We start from the raw sequence: 8,340 nt of genomic DNA, 5'->3' as shown, positions 1-8,340 counted from the left end.
TGTGTGTGTGTGTGTGTGTGTGTGTGTGTGTGTGTGTGTGTGTGTGTGTGTGTGTGTGTGTGTGTGTGTGTGTGTGTGCCACCCGTGTTTGAGAGGTTGAAAGAGAGGAGCGGGGTTGGTATTTGCAAACTGAGCCGCACACATTGTGATGTCCCACTGTGCAGGTAAGAGGGCCAGTTGTATTCAGAGGCGAAAATGTTACGCATAATGTGATTATGGTCTCAGTAGAGACAGAATTGGAAACACATTTCAAGCCATTATTAGGAGCGCTACTCAAATGCTAAGCCAGAATTGTTTGTTCACGGCATAACATGTTTATTGTTTTGGTTTTTTTTCCTTCTCAATATTTCCGTGCTGCTGAAGAGCTCTTCTGAGAGCAGCAGGTGCTTCTTGATCCCAGCAGTGCTGCTCTGTTCCTCCCTGTGCTGCTTGTCAGAATGACATCTACCTCTGCACCCAGGTCTCGCCACTGCGGTCTGTTTACCTGACAGAGAATTAATAAAGGTTCTCCACTGTACCTTACTCCTGCTCTGAAAGTCTGTGGTTTAGCCCACTGTGCTTCAATTACCCCTCGTGCTTTTCCCTCAATATACATACTGTAGAGTTGAGCAACTAAAATGGCTCAGAGAGTCTAATTTGTACACTTACAATTCAGACAAATGAATTAGTAATATAAAGTGTACTGTGGAACACTGATTGAAACTTGTAGTTGCCAGAGGGGGAAAAAGAGATTATTCTAGTAAGCAACTGAATGTTCAGTAAATCGCTGCCCTGAGGAGGAATTGTCCAATCATAGCTTAACCAATGTAAGCTGAGCCGACTTGTCAAGCTTTGTAATTCTGCTCATGCAAGAGTGACGTAAGAGTGATACTTCAAGCATAGTGTCTGTTTTTAGCAAACAAAATCAGAAACACAACAGCAAAAGTGTGAGGAATGGATTAAACTGTGCTCTAATCTGACATTTTTTGCTTGTCCAACAAAGTGAACATTTAATGAACTTGCAATTTGTTGCTTTGAAGACAGAGACCAGGCCTGTGACCACCTGAAGTCGGTTGACTGAGCCATTATTCTGTACAGTATAGCTGCTATTAATCCAGGAAAGACAAAACAAACTAATTACATTAGTTTGTAGAATTAGAATGTGTAATGAAATGGCCCATTCATGACTACCACATCCACACTTTACCATTACCAGCTGGACATTCAGCTTTTTCAGCTAGGAACTTAATTGGTAAGTCAGCTGATAAAGTCTGCCAACTCCTGTTGTGATTTTCAGCTGGTAATTGCTGGCTAGAAAAGCAGAAAAGAAAAGCATTCTTTTGTGTACTTCTGTTTGAATCCAACCCCATTGTTCCAAATAAAGGTCGTTCCAAATAAAGCAGTAAGTCTCCCATCGTATTCCAATATTTCAATTTGAAAGCTTTAGCCAGGTGGCATGCTTAAACAGATGGTCAGTTGTTATAGGAGGAAAAAAGGTTTTTTGGCATCCCTGTCAAGTTTCCATCTGAGGACATCAAACCTTCATCCATGCTGACAGTGGCTGCTCTGGAAAACAAATGAAACATGACAGCACAAATTCCTTATGCTTAGATGCATCAATGGCCAGTTGCCAGAACATGTACTGATCAACATCTGGACTTCTCATGAACTTATAAGTGCAACTAAAGACAGCAGAGCAGTACTTCTCCTTCAGAGACTTGGGAATAGACCAGTTCTTAAGTTACTTAACTGCAGTGACGTCCCTCCACTGATGGCTAGCATTATTTCATTATTTTTGACGTGATTAAAGGAAGCATGCAGCATTTATCTGTGGGTTTTGTTCTGCTGACTGCTGTCAACCACATCCATTTCCTCTCAAGAAGGCCGATCAATATTTAAGTGCCTCTTTTCTTTTGTGTTAGATGTCTAAAGTTCATCTCACCTCAAGCATGTGGCAAGGACTTTTGTCTGGTCATCAGCTCCTCTCTCTTCAAAGTGAACACCTAAAATATTTAGCAAGAACAGTCAGGTATTCAGATGCAAACCCTGCTCGGCCAGAAATCCTGGATGCTGGATGAACTTACCAAGCAAAACTTTTTCTAAGACCTGAAGTAAACAAGTTGCAATGCTCCTTATAGCTTTCAATTCTCCATGAGTGCTGCATTTTGCACAGCTAGGTGCTTTTTTTTTCGGGGTATGTGTGTCTTGTTTACACCAGTTGACCGAAGGAATGACATCTAACTAGAACAAGCAATCCATGCTACAGCCTTGTGATTAATAAAGCACATATTGTACTTGAAGGGAATTGGGAGGATAAGTTGAGGCTGGGAGGAGACAGCTTTCACTTAAGTGTTCACGCATTTTGGAAAATGGCTTACAATCCGAACAGAGGAAGGAAAGTATGGTCAAATCTCTGCAGATTTTAGTGAGTCTGAGACAGAATCGTTTTCTCCCTCAACAGGCAGCTTTATACTGTTTTGTCTTCCATATCCACTGTACACTCGGCCTCTCCTCTGTACACACCAACACCGTTTCAGGATTTGCAGATAAACAGTTGCCTGCAAATTACATTAAAGATCACTTGCTGTACATAAAAGGAATCAAGTGTAGATATGACCTAAATGTTAGGTGTTGCCTCTGGTATTTCTTAAATCTTATAAACGAAAAAGCCTCTTTTTTCATGAGCTGATAAGTGGCAGCTGCATCATGTGGCAGTGAAAAAAAAAATCACTTTTTTCTCCTGGGAGATTGTCGTCTTGTCTGAGCTGTGGTAAAGCTCCACTGGAAATCCCTGGTATGCTGATGAGGGTTTAAAAAGGAATAGCTCATATAATGGGGTGATCCTGGGTGACTTATCCAGATCCCTCACTCATCTTCTTTTATTGCTGTTCACTTTGTCCCCTGTGGCTGATCCACACATGGTGGGTGAGCAATGCTGGAGAAATCCTCAGTGTATTGCCTGTTAATTTTCATCTGCTCTGGTTTTGTCTCATCGGAACAGACAGAGTTATCAAGAATGCATTTTAAATGATTTTGAGTACAACTTTTGCAACAGCCAAAGCAGTGATGAATCAAGGGTTTTGCCAGTGGAGATTTTAAAACCAATGAAAGGGGCTATTATTTAATTTCCATTCATGGCTCAGATATTAAACTTGTAGACACAATGTGAAGGCATACAGGAAATCACAGTATAATACAGTGCTGCAAAGTCTTTTGAGAATACAAACCGTAAGCTATCTACTGGCTCCTGCTTGTCATTTCAGCATTTAGCAAAATGTTCTCAGACTATTGTATCTTATCAGTTACTGCACTACACAGTTATTTTTCAATGCTAAAGTGTGGAAGATGAGTTCAGTAATCTCACAGCCTGAGGAAAGAAACCACTCCACAGTCTCCTGGTATGGCAGCAGATACTCTTGTTTTCCAGATGGTAGATGGTGGTTCTGGATACTTTTCATCACCTGTTACACTCCAGCAGTTATGATGCTTTCTATCTAATACAAATCTGGTCTTCTATAATTTTATTAAACAGTTATTTGTAAGCTTTCTGTACTGGGTGGGCCATGACATTATCTGTGTGATATTGATATAAATTGGTCAACCTAATATTGATGTAAACAGGAGTGTCTTAGACTCCTTTTTTTCCATTTTCCTTAGGTTTGTTGATACTGAGCAGCAGGTTGTTCTCTGTGCACCACCGTGCAAGATGACTCATCATTGTTTGTAAAATTCCAATTTCAGTACACAAAATAAAGTGTAAGCCACGTCATTAAAATCCAATTTCTATGAACAACTTTTCTATTGTACAGGTAACACGCTGAGACATTGTTTCCATTTCTGCTGCCAAACTGCGCCGAGGCTTTGCAGATTACAGTTTGTGTCCTCTGACTTATTTCTGGGATCAGTATAATATTTCACAAGTCAGATCACCAAAGATAAAATATTAATTTAACCGATTGCAAAGAATTCTAGATGGCAGACACAAAGATGCAGTTAATGTTCTGAGCCTCGTTGTTGTGTTTGTGTAATTAGACTTTTGCAGGCCTTTATCGGCATAAGATGGTGTTTCTTTGCATCTCATTATAAGCCGCAGTTTCATGAATTAATCATTTTTTGCAAAATATCTGCCGGATCCAATTACATTGTTCCTTGCATGACCAATATTCAATTTGTCATCATGGCATGTCTCTTACTAAACTTTTAAATTAGGCACACGCTCTTTAATGACGATTCAGCAGCTAAATACAGGATAATTGCAATACGTACATGATATTAATCAGAAGTGTCAGGTCATGTTTTACACCAAACCTTTTAAAACTTCAAATCAAAGACAGAGAGGACATGATGAGGGACGCTAGACGTTACACAGAAGAATGCTTCACTAACAGTTTTCTGACTCTTAAAAGGATCTAGTCAACTCTTGACAACGCTAACGTGGCTGTTAGCTATGTTTGAGTTGTATATTCCATTTCTGGGAATATTGTTTTGCGTTACAATACAAAACTGAATTTTATATAATAGCTAAATTTACAAGTTGCACTATTTTGCAATGTTATGTTCCAGTAAGTTTCAATCACCAATACATTACTGAATTTTGGTTTAGGCTGAAAAAGTTGACCTCGGCAAGGATGTCAAAGGAGAATGAATTTTCCACTGCATTTCAACAGGAGCAGAGTAAATAGCAATGTTTGACTTGTATTGACTATTTAAAGTAAGCTGCAGCCATTTGCTTTTGTAATGTTTCTAATACACACAGCATAAAATGTTGTTGTTCTTTTTCTTTATGTTTAGTCCTGCTTCATATGTTCAGTGAGCTCCATGCAGGCCTACTCCTCTCAATAAAGGTTATCTAATATTTGTTTTGGTAATGAGCAGGTATATAGGACTGACATAAACGTGTCTGTGTTGCTTACATCTACTTTTTTATAGTTAAACTAAATTTTAAACTAAATTTAAATATAGATAGACAGAAAGATAAAGTGAGCACTGTATTCTTAATAATAGATATTATCAGTTAAGGTTTTATCCATATGGATGCCTCTAATTAAAATTCTGTGGAGAGGACAGTTAGGCCTCATCCTCATCCTGAAGTCAACTTGAACAATAAACAAAATAACTTAAAGTAAAAAAAAGTTGAAATTCCTGTTTGAGGGGATTGCATCAGACCAATAGACAGCGTTACTTAACGACCTCCCTGCAACCTTGAAAATATTCACTGGGGTTTGTGCAAGAAGTGATGTTATCGTTATCCCTGAATAAAATGCAAAGATTATGTCCTGAGGAAGATGTTCCTTTGAGAAAAAATGTAAATGTAACCCCAAACTAGTCCATTTAATTAATTCATCTTAACTATGGCCTGTAAAAAATATATATATATACATCAAATGACTTTGCTCAGAATCTGCTCCAGTGTGTGCGCATTTGTAAGCCTGAGTTTCTGTGTGTATGCTAGAGCATGCAAATGCTGGCATGCGTGTCTCAGTGCTTGTTATATTAGCTCGTAAAAAAAAGAAAGAAAGAAAAAGAAAAGGCCTTTAGTTATGAGAGGATCTTTTCTCACCGGGAAGATGACCATCCACATCTCGATGAGAGATGTTTGTGTGTAAATAAATCAGTAAAGGTCAAAACCTCCTCCAGTCTGCAACCACAATTAGAGCCAGTCCTGAACTCATGGGTCTCTTGAGTGCGGGGGCACAGTGTCTCTAACCCCCACCCCCCTGTTTCCCACCAGTGTAATGTCAGAAACCCAAGCAGAGAGAATCTGAGTGGGAGGTAGATTCAATGGGAAGCTCTCACGCTGTTTACCACTTCTAATGCTGCACTGGGTGTGACTGGGTGTGATGCTGACATATGCAGCGGGATCCTCTTCTGTTGTTAGAGCTTTGCTGACAAAACCTGTGTATAAGTCACGGATTGCCTAATAGTTACTTTTTGGAGTTGAGCTCGTGCACCGCTGTTATTAGATGTGAAATCTTTTCAATATTTAAAAGCCTCTACAGCAGACCAGGATCTGGCTGACAAATATGTTGGTGGTGAATAATTTAAAGGGAACAATTTACAAAGACTAGCCACAGCAGAGGTTATGAGTCTCTCTTTTTGTTTTCCTCTGCGGCATCCTGTTGAAATGAGAACAGGAATGAGACAGAGAGTTTTTGCATGGACGGTCTGTGTGCACATGCTTTAAAATCTATGCTTACATATGCATGTGTGCCAGATGAATGTCCTGCATCGCGCTGTGTGGCATAAAGGGCCTGAAGCCATTTGTTAGTTTGCTGTGAAGGCAATTTCATAATGTCCTTGTATTACACAACAGTTTTTGTCTTTTTTTCCCTCAATACATATATTCATGAAAGCTGAAAGCAGGATGGGGCTTTGTTATCAAGATACCCAATGTTTTATTTTCAGTTTTTGTATTTTTTATGAAGTGGAATGATAAGGCTGCTTTAAATTGTTGTTTATGGTACAGTGATGATGCAGCAAAACATTTTCAAGGTGAAATGCATATTACAAAATGGTGTTTATCACAGCAGGGAGGATGCTTCCACCCATATACACTGCAAACTTATAAAATCTATATTTGTCCTATTACAAGCCAAGATATCTTTCTTGTAAAAGTATACTATAAAATGAATCTCAGTGATGGAAGGAGTCATAGGCCAGTCAATTTATAAGGAATAGACGGAGACGAGTGAGAGAAAGAGGGAGACAGGGTGAGAAAAGAGACTGATTGCCTTCTCTCTTTTTATATCATTGATTTATTCACACATGGAAATGGGGGCAAAACAGTATTTTGTCACAGTGATTAAAACTCAATAGAAAGATTGAGCCTCTTCTTCTTTGTCTTTGCACATTCATTTTGCTTCACATTTAAAGGGTAATTGATCATTGATGATCAATATTCAGCACCAAAGACACCAAAGACCAATCAACCAATTGGAGACGGAGAGCAAAAAAAAAAAAGGAGACGGAGAGTCTCCCAGAGCCCACTAGACTGCAGACCCCAATTATGGGCTCACGAGAAGGGATAGCTTGTGATGTATTGGATGTTGAAGATGGTAATAATGATTACATAATGAATATTTAGTGATGCTTGTGCTCACATTCATAAAAGACTATATTGAATGCAGCCCATGTAGCAAAGAAAGCTACTGTTCAAACAAAACCATGAGAAAGAAAAAGGAAAAACGTGGAAAAAGTAAACCAAACAGGCCATTATTAAATTAATTAAGGAGCATTTCATGTCTTGAATAGCCCAGGCATACATTTCGCCATCTGTTAGGTGAGGCGAGCAATGCTGCAGTGGAAATGCATGCTAATACAAAATGCAAACTTCTGACACTGGTCACACTCCAGGCATTTGCAATTAAAAAAGTTGTTTATCACAGCTCCCAGTTATTGTATTGAAAAGCATAGCAATGAACTGCAGTGCTTTAATCAGACTTAGACAGTGCTAAGAATTAAACCGTGTGGGTGAAAGATGATGGCCACTGCTGGTTTTTATTATTAGCTTTATGACACCCGCCGAGCTTCGCTGAATAATTATAAGGTTTATTAATTATTATGAAATACCTCATTCCAACTTAGCTATATGAGAAAGATTTTGCTGAAGATGTTGTTCTCTTGCTTATTGAAACATTTAAATTGTGTGCTGGTAATCTGGTGATAAATATGAATTGAAGATAGTCACTGTTAAGAACAAACATTAGGGTTCTATGGTTTTACCAGAAGGTTCAGCAGTGTAAACTTTATCAGAAGGCGAGTGGTCACAGAGGTCAGAATCAATGCTTAGACATTATGTGGCAATCTAAACGATGCTCAGCTGGTACTCAGTGGCCCAAAGCATGCCAGGAAAATATTCTTCACACCACACCACCACCACAAGCCTGAACTGTTACAAGGTAGGATGGCTCCAAGCTTTCAATGTAATGCAAAAGTGTGACCCTATCCTGTCACAGCAGAAATCAAGACTTATCAGACCAGGAAACATTTTCAAATCTTCTGCTGTACAGTTTTGGTAAGCCTGCGTGAACTTATTTCCTTTTTTTAGTTGAAAGGAGTGGCAGTTGGCATGGCCTTCTGCTGCTGTAGCCCATCTGCATCAAGTTATGCCTGTTGTGCATGCAGATATGCCCGGAGATGGTTATGCAGAAAAATCCCAGTAGATCAATATATTCTGAAATACTAAGTCCAGCCTGCCTGATTTCAACAAGTCACATTCACAGTCACTTAAACCATGAACTGATCGATCGATCGATCGATCGATCGATCTATCTATCTATCTATCTATCTATCTATCTATCTATCTATCTATCTATCTATCTATCTATCTATCTATCTATCTATCTATCTATCTATCTATCT

This window comes from Haplochromis burtoni, unplaced genomic scaffold (genome assembly GCF_018398535.1).
Source record: "Haplochromis burtoni strain Fernald_Lab_line unplaced genomic scaffold, NCSU_Asbu1 Contig_7, whole genome shotgun sequence".
In the NCBI taxonomy this organism is placed as follows: Eukaryota; Metazoa; Chordata; class Actinopteri; order Cichliformes; family Cichlidae; genus Haplochromis; species Haplochromis burtoni.
Note: the sequence above shows the minus strand (reverse complement) of the source record.